Here is a 10,927-nt window from a genome sequence, read left to right on the forward strand (position 1 = left end):
TTCATGTCATTAGATTTGGCTTTCTTGGATATGACACCAGAGCATAGGCAAAAATTGTCAAAAATAATAAAATGGGCTTCATCAAAACTAAAACTTTACTGCATTAAGAGTAACAAGGGCAAACCACAGAATAAGAGGGAATATTTCCATACCATACATCTGATAAAGAGTTAATACCCAGAACATAGAACACTTAAAACTCAACAACCATAATGAGATTTAAAAGTGGGCAAAAGACTCAAATCGAAATTTTTCCAAAGAAAATACACAAATGGCCAGAAAGCACATGCAAACATATTCAGCATTACTTATCCTTAGGTGGATGTAATCAAAACCACAATGAGCTATCACCTCATACACATTAGGTTACTATGAAGAAACTAACCAACCAACCAGCCAGCAAATAAGTGCTAGCCAACATGTAGGGATATTGGAATACATGTGCTTCACTGGTGGGAATATAAAATGGTGCAGTCACTGCAGAAAACATTATAATGGATCATCCAAAAAATAGAACATAGAGTTACTATTTGATCCAGCAATTTCACTTCAAGGTACACAAACAAAAGTATTAAAAGAAGGAACTTAAACAGATATTTATATACTTATGTCCATAGCAACTGTGTCCACAATATCCAAAAGGGGAAAACAAATCTAATGTCAATCAAGGGATGAATAGATAAACATAATGCAACATATCATACTATGGAATGTTATTCACCTGTAAAAACAAGGAAATTCAGATACATGTTACATTGATAAATCTTGGAGACATGATGCTAATTGAAAAAAGTCAGACACAAAAAGACTAATATTTTATGGTTCCACTTATATGTGGTAGCTAAAACAGTCTAATACAGACAGAAAATAGGATAGTATTCACCATGGGCTGGGGCAGGGTCTGCGGGAGAGGGACATTTTTGTTTAAGTGTATTGAGTTTTCATTTGTTGTTGCTGCTGTTTAGATACTAAGTTGTGAATGACCCAGTGGACTGTAGCCCACCAGACTCCTCTGTCCATGGGATTTCCCAGGTAAGAATACTGGAGGGGGTTACCATTTCCTTCTCCAGGTCATCTTCCCTATCCAGGGATGGAACCCATGTCTCTTGCATTAGCAGGCAGATTCTTTACCACTGAGTCATCTGGGAAGCCCAAGTTTCTATTTGGAATAATGTAAATATCTGGAAATGGACAATGGTGATAAAACCGAAAGTGTCAACCACTTAGTCGACTGTAGCCTTCCAGGCTCCTCTGTTCATGGAATTCTCCAGACAAGAATACTGGAGTGGGTTGCCATTCCCTTCTCCAGAGGATCTTCCTGACCCAGGGATCAAATCTGCATCTCCCACATTGCAGGCAGATTCTTTACTGTATAAACCACCGGGGAAATTCTATTTGGAATGATGTAAATATCTGGAGATGGACAGTAGGGATCGTGTCTGACTCTTTGCGACCCCATGGACTATACAGTCCATGGAATTCTCCAGGCCAGAATACTGAAGTGGGTAGCCTTTCCCTTCTCCAAGGGCTCTTCCCAACCCAGGGATCAAACCCAAGTCTCCTGCATTGCAGGCAGATTCTTTACCAGCTGAGCCACAAGGGAAGCCCAAGAATACTGGAGTGGGGAGCCTACCCCTTCTCCAGCAGATCTTCCTGACCCAGGAATCAAACCAGGGTCTCCTGCATTTCAGGTTGATTCTTTACCAACTAAGCTATGAGAGAAACCCAAATATCTGGAGATAGACAGTAGTGGTAGTTGTACAAAAATGTGAATGCAGTTAGTGCTACTGAATTGTACTTTTAAATATGATAAAATGATAAATTTTATGTTAAGTGTATCCAGTCTAGAGCAACAAATTACTTGGCAGAATAATCTTCCTCAAACACATTGGTTGTCTTAGAATTCCTTTATCAATAATGTGCAGTAGCTTTCTAGTGACTATCATACACCAAATGTGCACTCTACTGCTTATTGGTTCCCAAGTGCTCATTTTTCATCTGCAGGTGTAGAAGAATGATAAGTACAAAAGGCAGTAGCTGTGTGGTAATTAGGCCAATTTAAAGCTTGAGAAAACTATATGCAGGTCAGGAAGCAACAGTTAGAACTGGACATGGAACAACAGACTGGTTCCAAATAGGAAAAGGAGTATGTCAAGGCTGTATATTGTCACCCTGCTTATTTAACTTCTATGCAGAGCACATCATGAGAAACGCTGGGCTGGAAGAAGCACAAGCTAGAATCAAGATTGCCAGGAGAAATATCAATAACCTCAGATATGCAGATGACACCACTCTTAGGGCAGAAACTGAAGAAGAATGAAAGAGCCTCATGATGAAAGTGAACAAGGAGAGTGAAAAAGCTGGTTTAAAGCTCAACATTCAGAAAACTAAGATCATGGCATCCGGTCCCATCACTTCATGGGAAATAGATAGGGAAACAGTGGAAACAGTGTCAGACTTTATTATTGGGGGGCTCCAAAATCACTGCAGATGGTGATTGCAGCCATGAAATTAAAAGACGCTTACTCCTTGGAAGGAAAGTTATGATCAACCTAGATAGCATATTGAAAAGCGGAGACATTACTTTGCCAACACAGGTCCATCTAGTCAAGGCTATGGTTTTTCCAGTGGTCATGTATGGATGTGAGAGTTGGACTGTGAAGAAAGCTGAGCACTGAAGAATTGATGCTTTTGAACTGTGGTGTTGGAGAAGATTCTTGAGAGTCCCTTGGACTGCAAGGAGATCCAACCAGTCCATTCTAAAGGAGATCAGTCCTGGGTGTTCATTGGAAGGACTGATACTAAAGCTGAAACTCCAGTACTTTGGCCACCTCATGCGAAGAGTTGACTCATTTGAAAAGACCCTGATGCTGGGAGGGATTGGGGCCAGGAGGAGAAGGGGACACAAGAGGATGAGATGGCTGGATGGCATCACCGACTTGATGGACGTGAGTTTGAGTGAACTCCGGGAGTTGGTGATGAACAGGGAGCCCTGGCATGCTGCAATTCATGGGATTGCAAAGAGTCAGACACAACTGAGCCAATGAACTGAACTGAACTGAAAGCTTGCAACCTCCCTTTCAAAAAGGGAAGGCAGGAGAATGTCCTGTATAGTCCTTAGCTGAGAAGGGTCAGGTTTTTTGCAACTCCCACAAATGAGGATAAGAATAAGAAAAAAATAATGCAAATATCATTTTATATTATCCTGAAAGACATATGCACATATTTAGAGAGAAAACAAATTTGGCAAAATGTTACCAAAAGATAAATTGAGTTGAAAGAGATATGTGATTTCCTCATAATGTTTTTTTTTTTTTATTTAGTTTTTGGCCATGCCCCTCAGCATGTGGGATCTTAGTTACCTAAGCAGATGTCGAACCTGCAGAGGAAGTGCAGAGTCTTAATCACTAGACCTCCACAGAAGTCTCTCCTTACAATTGCTTTTTTTTTTTTTTAATTTATTTTTAAACTTTACATAATTGTATTAGTTTTGCCAAATATCAAAATGAATCCGCCACAGGTATACATGTGCTCCCCATCCTGAACCCTCCTCCCTCCTCCCTCCCCATACCTTCCCTCTAGGTCATCCCAGTGCACTAGCCCCAAGCATCCAGTAATCGTGCATCGAACCTGGACTGGCATCTCGTTTCATACATGATATTTTACATGTTTCAATGCCATTCTCCCAAATCATCCCACCCTCGCCCTCTCCCATAGAGTCCATAAGACTGTTCTATACATCAGTGTCTCTTTTGCTGTCTCGTACACAGGGTTATTGTTACCATCTTTCTAAATTCCATATATATGTGTTATTATACTGTATTGATGTTTTTCCTTCTGGCTTACTTCACTGTGTATAATAGGCTCCAGTTTCATCCAGCTCATTAGAACTGATTCAAATGTTTTCTTTTTAATGGCTGAGTAATACTCCATTGTGTATATGTACCATAGCTTTCTTATCCATTCATCTGATGATGGACATCTAGGTTGCTTCCATGTCCTGGCTATTATAAACAGTGCTGCGATGAACATTGGGGTACACGTGTCTCTTTCCCTTCTGGTTTCCTCAGTGTGTATGCCCCTTTTTAAGGCAAAGTTTACTTTTAAAAACTAAGTACCAAAGATGCAATTAAACCATAAATCTCCTGGCATATTTGTGTTTGTAATTTATATTAATTTGATTTTCTACAATATCTAAGCCTGTCTCATAATTGGAATATGTAAACATATTACATTAAAATGTCTCAAATATTCAGTCTTCTATTTATAGGTCAAATATTGAATATGCATTTAATACCATCAAAAATATCAGTTTCCTCAGTTATTACTTGTGTGTCCTTACACAGGGATCCTTATCTAGTTAAATCCAAGTTTTAAAAGAGAAGTATAGGAGTGATGTGAATAAAATTATAGGTCCAGCCCGGAGGATATTTTGAGGATAAAATTGATACTATAATCCTATTTCTTAGTATAGCGTGTGCAATATATGTTTGTTGTGTTAGGTGGAGATTTATTCAAAATAATTGCACTGAACAATTTTGTTCATTCAGTCCATTTCAACACAATCTGAAAATGCTAGGCTACCAAGAAGAAAAAGTCTACAAATAAAATTTGCTATCAGATCAAAAAAGCAACCGAGTTCAAACACTGTTCTTGCATCATCTCCTTTTGTCTGATTCCTCAGTTGAGGAAGCAAAGAATAGGAAAGTAAAACATGAGCCTCTAACAGTTATTATAACTCATTGTTTTAAGTCATTCTTTCCAGTGAAGACTAAAGGAATCTGTAGGAAGATGTGAGAGGAACAACTGCAAACAACTTTATAGAATCCAGGTGTGTGGCTTCTTAGTTTGAATGAGTCAGAGGACTTTTAACTTCAAATTAACAAAGCTTTTCAATCCTGTTTAGGATTGATCTTCAAAATTGGATCTACAGAAGAATCACTGGACAGGATTGATTCTCCATGCTGAATAAATGTCACAAATGACTCCAATGTAATTATAAAAAACAGACCAACAGACAGAGAGTGATCACAAGTGCCAGTGAGAGCAAATGAGCAAGAGGGAGAGAGAGCAAGAGGGTTTTGAACAATAGTAATTTTTAACAAATAAAGATCAGGGATCTGGGGACAATGCTTACCTCCACATAGAGATTTACAGAGCTCTCACTCTGAAGCTTCCTTAAGTATGACTAATCTAAATATTTAAAAGAAACTATCCCTTTAGCTTATAATTGCTTGTAACCTCCTTAAAGGAGACTGTCTTGTTTTGTGAAGTCTATAGAGAAGATTCTTGAGAGTCCTATGAACAGCAAGGAGATCCAACCAGTCAATCCTAAAGGAAATCTGTCCTGAATATTCATTGGAAGCACTGATGCTGAAGCTGAAGCTTCAATACTTTGCCCACCTGATGCAAAGAACTGACTCATTGGAAAAGACTCTGATGCTGGGAAAGATTGAAGGCAGGAGGAGAAGGGGATGACAGAGGATGAGACAGTTAGATGGCATCACCGACTCTATGGACATGAATTTGAGCAAGCTCCAGGAGTTGGTGATGGACAGGGAAGCCTGGCATGCTGCAGTCCATGGGATCACAAAGAGTTGGACACAAGTGAGTGACTGAATTGATGCCACCTACAGAACTTGACAAGCAAGATAGGCAGATAGGTTCCTATGAGTTTTTCCACCCTACTTGCTGCCCTGAGTTGACTTTCTCAGATAGGACATAGTGTTTCTGGTTGTCCACCCCACTTTGCAGCCTCTACTGTTCTAAATGGAGAGGTCGAGCTTACAGTAAACTAAAGCCAACCACAGACTCCTGGAAGCCAGACAGTAGGCAATGTGCCTTCCTTCCCTATCCAACTGTTACTCTTAACCTGAAATCAACTTGGAGTTCAAGCTGAAGTTGCACTAAAAGATATAGACGTACCTGCTCCACACACCACAGGTCCAAGAATTTTCTCAGTTGCCTCTCACCCGTTGCTCACTCAGTCCTTTCACCTCTTTGTCCTTCATTTATCAAAGGTAAAAAAGACTAAATTACTCATTTCTTCCAGTAAAATGGTGTGGTTTCACTGAAATTGAAAGTATAAATAATTCCTGGTATTTTTAGAGTTATCAGAGTCTTACCAAATCCACTGGTCATACCAGAAATACAGGTGTGTGGTGAAGATTAGAAAAAGTCACTCACTCAATGGCCACATCCTAATAAGATATTTCTACAGCTTCTTTTAGGCCTTCCCATGTTGGAAGGCCTTTATAGCTTCTCTTCTCTATACCTCTCTCTCAGTTGGCTTCAGTTTTCTTGGCAACAAGAAAAATAGAAAATCCATAGCACAAATGTAAGCAAAACTGTATAAAGCAAGTATATTTCAAGCATTTTTCTCTTAGCTGGGATTCCTGGGTAATTTGGTTAAGGAAGCACTTTTAATATATTTCTTAATCTATATACTTAGTTTACAAGTATCAAAAAGGAAAGACATCACTTTGCTGACAAAGGTTTATATATCAAAGCTATGGTTTTTCCAGTAGTCAAGTACAGAAATGAGAGTTGGATCATAAAGAAAACTGCATGCTGAAGAATTGATGCACATTTTATGCATATAACTTGAAAGGATGAACAGAAAAATGGTCTCTGCCCTTAGATGAGCTTTAAGGTGTTAAAATACTGAAAATATTTATTGAAAAAATACTGAAATATTTGCCACCTTAAAATAATTACTAGACACCAGTTAATTACACCTGGATAAGGACTCTAGTAATTACTTGTTATTACCTAAATCAACATGCCCCTACTTTAACAGGGTAGTGTGTGCATCTTTCTGGTACCTGGGTAACAATGCCAAGTTGGATCCTGAATCAAGTCCTTAAATGTCTCATTTCCTGACTGCATATCTACTTGAATAAATAGTCCTCCAGAGGGAGATAGAAAAAGTCATTTTTATTTTTCTTGTCCTGGAGTTTCAGGATCCTTTTTCCTGAGGATCCAGATCCTCCAGGTAATGAGTTCCTGATCTGAAACTGGCTCAAATCAAGACTAGGGATTGAAAAACTTCTTTGGGGCTATAAATCCATTGCCTCCTCATAAGTGGAGAAGGCAATGGCACCCTACTCCAGTACTCTTGCCTGGAAAATCCCATGGACAGAGGTGCCTGGTAGGCTGAAGTCCATGGGGTCATTAAGAGTCGGACATGTGAAGCAACCGACAAACAACTAATCTCAAAAATATACAAGCAACTCCTCCAGCTCAACTCCAGAAAAATAAATGACCCAATCAAAAAATGGGCCAAAGATCTAAATAGACATTTCTCCAAAGAAGACATACAGATGGCTAACAAACACATGAAAAGATGCTCAACATCACTCATTATCAGAGAAATGCAAATCAAAACCACTATGAGATACCATTTCACACCAGTCAGAATGGCTGCGATCCAAAAGTCTACAAATAATAAATGCTGGAGAGGGTATGGAGAAAAGGGAACCCTCTTACACTGTTGGTGGGAATGCAAACTAGTACAGCCACTATGGAGAACAATGTGGAGATTCCTTAAAAAACTGGAAATAGAACTGCCTTATGATCCAGCAATCCCACTGCTGGGCATACACACTGAGGAAACCAGAAGGGAAAGAGACACATGTACCCCAATGTTCATCGCAGCACTGTTTATAATAGCCAGGACATGGAAGCAACCTAGATGTCCATCAGCAGATGAATGGATAAGAAAGCCGTGGTACATATACACAATGGAGTATTACTCAGCCATTAAAAAGAATACATTTGAATCAGTTCTAATGAGGTGGATGAAACTGGAGCCTATTATACAGAGTGAAGTAAGCCAGAAGGACAAACACCAATACAGTATACTAACGCATATATATGGAATTTAGAAAGATGGTAACGATAACCCTCTATACGAGACAGCAAAAGAGACACTGATGTATAGAACAGGCTTATGGACTCTGTGGGAGAGGGAGAGGGTGGCAAGATTTGGGAGAATGGCATTGAAACATGTGAAATGTCATGTATGAAACGAGATGCCAGTCCAGGTTCAATGCACGATGCTGGATGCTTGGGACTGGTGCACTGGGACGATCCAGAGGGATGATATGGGGAGGGAGGAGGGAGGAGGGTTCAGGATGGATTTTCTTTTAAAAATTTAAGAAAAAAAAAAAAAAAAGAGTCGGACATGACTGAGCGACTTCACTTTCACTTTTCACTTTCATGCATTGGAGAAGGGAATGGCAACCCACTCCAGTGTTCTTGCTTGGAGAATCCCAGGGACGGGGAGCCTCGTGGGCTGAAGTCTATGGGGTCGCACAAAGTCAGACATGACTGAATCAACTTAGCAGCAGCAGCAGCCTCATAAGCTATCCTTGACTCCATCCATTAGTTGTTTCCTCCCTATTTCACTTGACCATGTTTTATTCATCCTCTTCTGAGTTCTCTGTGGTCAGGCTCCACTGTCACTTCAATATGTGTAAAAGTGAACACCTCACCTCCATGTGACAGGGTCTCTCATCTCTCCTGGTTAACACCACCAGAAGTCCAGTTCTGAGGTGGCACGTCATCCCACCTGCCCTGACACATAGCAGGAAGGTCAGCATGGAATGTTTTAAGACAGGATGACAGGATCCCTCTCAATAGTGCACATTCTTTTTTTTTGGCTAGTTTTCCTTCTAAAACCTTAAAGTTCCCTTCAGAGATAAACAATGAAGGCTACTGCACTATTTCAAAGGATCACCAGAAAATTTTTGCCTTAGTTTAGAAGTGAATATAAGAATTAAAGAATCAAGGCCAAAATGAAACAAAAAGATTAGGATGCAAATTTTGTGTTTTCCAGTCCTCGATTCTTAGCCTTAAACGCTTCATTGAACTGGCTGATGTCATTTCTTGGAGCAGGGAACAATTCATCATTTAGTGGTCAGTTTCACATCCCATTAGTATTGATTATTAGTATTTTATTATAATTTATGCTTTATTTTTGAATATTTTTTACAAATTTTTTGATTCTTTTATTTTTATTATTTTTTAATATAAATTTATTTATTACAAAATTTCAAAGGTAGAATATATAATGTAAACTATGTGTCCTTCCTCCACCTGATCCCACCCAGTTTTCCCCAGAAAGAACAAATGTTACCAGTTTTCATGAATTCCAATTTTTTATCCATAAAAACTACACTAGACTCAAGCTTTGACAACTCATTTTTTTCACCTTAAAATATATCTTGAAGATTTTTCTATAATAGTATATATAAACTCCATTGTCAAATTATTTCAGTGGCTACTTAGACATCTACTACATGTGTGTACTAACTTTATGTTTATATTACAACTTTTATTATTTATTTTTATTAACACCACAATTTCTCTCATTTATGTGTGTGTGTGTATAATTGTGTGCATATGTTTTCTTAAAAGTGAACATGTTATATCAAGTCATACACACATTAAACATAAGAAATATTAAGATCAATTCTCAACAGAAATTTTATAATTTATACTAATGGCAACCCACTCCAGTACTCTTTGCCTAGAAAATTCCATGGATGGAGGAGCCTGGTGGGCTACAGTCCATGGGGTCACAAAGAGTTGGACACAACTGAGCAACTTCACTCACTCACTCACACTCCTATATGAGACAGCCTTTCTTTCCACACTTTCTCACATAACTTGTTATCAAATATTTTTACTTTTGTCAACCTGAGAAGTGAATGATTATATTATTTACTAATTATGAATAAGTTTGTACATGTTTTAGTTATTTTCTGTTAACTTCTACTCACATAATCTCTTTCATGTTGTTTAAATGTGAAACTTTAAGCTTTTCCTATGATAAAAGTTGAAGATGCATTTTCAGAGAGCCTTTTGTCTTTTGGTTTTTTGAACATAAAGGATTTATTTCAGTTTTATGCAGTTGGAAGGACTGATGTTGAAGCTGAAGCTCCAATATTTTGGCCACCTGATGCGAAGAGCTGACTCATTTGAAAAGATGCTGATGTTGAGAAAGATTGAAGACAAGAGGAAAAGGGGATGACAGAGGATGAGATGGTTAGATGGCATCACCGACTCAATGGATATGAGTTTGAGTAAACTCCCAGAGTTGGTGATGGACAGGGAGGCCTGGCGTGCTGCGGTTCATGGGGTCACAAAGAGTTGGACACGACTAAGTGACTAAACTGAACTGAATTGATGTAGTCTGGGTTTTGAGTCTTGCTTAGAAAAGACTACCACATTCTGACATTTTCAAAAATTGTTTGTGTTAACCAACTTGTATAATTTTAATTTTCATGTTTAAATGTAGGAAATCTGAAATTTACTTTGCCATTATATATATATATGTATGTATATGTATAAATAATATATAATCTTTTTTTCTAAGTGGCTGTCAAGTTGTCTTAACACGATTTATTCAACAGTTCATTATTTCCCATTAATATGAAATAAAATCATCAAGATAGCTTCTAGAAGTGTTTCTCTCTATCTCTAGACTATGTAAACTCTTCTGTACCTTTGTCTGTATGGTTAGGACCCAGAGTGCACTGATCTGATGAATGCAGCTCTACAACAGGCTTTTATATGGAGTAGACATGGCTCCTCCTCTTTACTTTTCTTCTGTATTATCCTGATAATTTTTAAAAGTATGTTAAGCAATCCCATTTAAATATGTAGAAAGTTAGTAGTCTACCTCTCTTTACAAAAACATATTTTTACTACAGAACACATTAAATTTACAAACAAATCAGAGGAGAATTGGTTTTAATATATTTAAACTATATGATTCTTCTTTTGTGATTTTCAGTGGCATTCTTGACACTTTTTTTTCAAGGTAATTTTTACCTCTATTGCAAATTTAGTATCTTTCAACCTTTTAAAACAGCAGGTGGCAAACTTTTTCTGTAAAGGAAACAAAAGGAAATATCTGGAT

The 10,927-nt window shown here is 38.2% G+C and overlaps 1 protein-coding gene and 1 long non-coding RNA gene across 2 annotated transcripts in view; one reads left to right on the forward strand and one right to left on the reverse strand.

Moving 5' to 3' along the window:
- Positions 1 to 10,466, forward strand: part of LOC147375767 (uncharacterized) — a 148,055-nt gene extending 137,589 nt beyond the window's left edge. The window contains exons 4-5 of the long non-coding RNA XR_015160463.1: positions 966 to 1,032; positions 9,907 to 10,466. This is a non-coding gene — a long non-coding RNA (uncharacterized LOC147375767). The remainder of the gene's footprint in view (positions 1 to 965; positions 1,033 to 9,906) is intronic.
- LOC147375770 (guanylate-binding protein 6-like) overlaps positions 1 to 10,927 on the reverse strand; it is a 115,318-nt gene that overhangs the window by 36,750 nt on the left and 67,641 nt on the right. The window lies entirely within an intron of this gene.

Source organism: Bos grunniens, chromosome 3 (assembly GCF_055505025.1).
Source record: "Bos grunniens cultivar Pamir isolate PY7600 chromosome 3, Bosgru_T2T1.0, whole genome shotgun sequence".
NCBI lineage: Eukaryota > Metazoa > Chordata > Mammalia > Artiodactyla > Bovidae > Bos > Bos grunniens.